Here is a 1,018-nt window from a genome sequence, read left to right on the forward strand (position 1 = left end):
CCGAGGGGCCTTGGCTGTGGGTATTGAGACTTGGGTGCCGAGGTGGGTGCTCAGGGGTCGTCATGGGAGCCCGGACGTCTGATCCAGAAGTGGGAGCCCGTCCTCTGCCTGGACTCGCCGAGGGCCAGACTTGGGGTCCCTCTGCTTCCTCCAGGGGATGATGGCGTCCTGCACGTGGATGAACTGGCAGCTCTTTGAAGTCCTCTGCCCCATTCCCGGGCGCCTCACCCACCTCAGGCCACTGGCCTGCCTGGGACCAGCCCAGAGCTCTGACCACGCTGGGCGCCGTCACCCCTGCTTCGACCAGACCCTTGTCCGGCTGGTCCGTGAGCCCCAGGGCCGGCTCGCGCCCGGCCCAGAGGAAATGGTCAGTGAACGGAGTGGAGGGACGGGTGACGCAGACGGGTCATTCACCTGTCGGTCAACGGCGCGCTGGGCTTTGAGTTGCCAGCAGGTGAGGCAGGCGCTTTGCCGAGCCAAGTCCTTCAAGGCACAGACGTGTGTCCGCTGACGCGGGAACTCCTGTGTAGGACAGACCAGAGGACGGTGGGGTCAGGGGCGCGGTGTTTGCCGAGCACGTCGCCTCACACCCTAGGGCACCCTGAGTCCTGGCTCTGCGCCCAGGAGGCCCAGAGGACCCGCTGGACGCTGGGGCCGCCCAGCTCACGGCGGAGGGACGGTGCATGTCCCAGGCTGGCCCTCCCTCCCTCCCGCCCTCCCTCTCTGTCCGTCCGTCCGTCTGTCTCTCCCTCTCTGTTTCCGTCTCTTTCCTTCTCGTTTGATTCCTCTGGTTCTGGAGGAGGAGCGTCCCGGTGGCCACGACAGGCTCCGAGGTCGTAACAGCTTCGCTCACGTTCGCTTCTACCTGGAGACAGCTTTTCCCGGTCCTGGCGTCGAAAGCCCTTGGAACCTCACGACCTCCGCCGCTGCGGCCCCCACGCTCGGCGTCTGGCAGAGAGCAAGTCTGGCGGCGTTTACGGGACGATCGATGGGCGGAGGGAGAGGGGACGGGAACCGT

Source organism: Pteropus vampyrus, unplaced genomic scaffold (assembly GCF_000151845.1).
Source record: "Pteropus vampyrus isolate Shadow unplaced genomic scaffold, Pvam_2.0 Scaffold542, whole genome shotgun sequence".
Classification (NCBI taxonomy): Eukaryota; Metazoa; Chordata; class Mammalia; order Chiroptera; family Pteropodidae; genus Pteropus; species Pteropus vampyrus.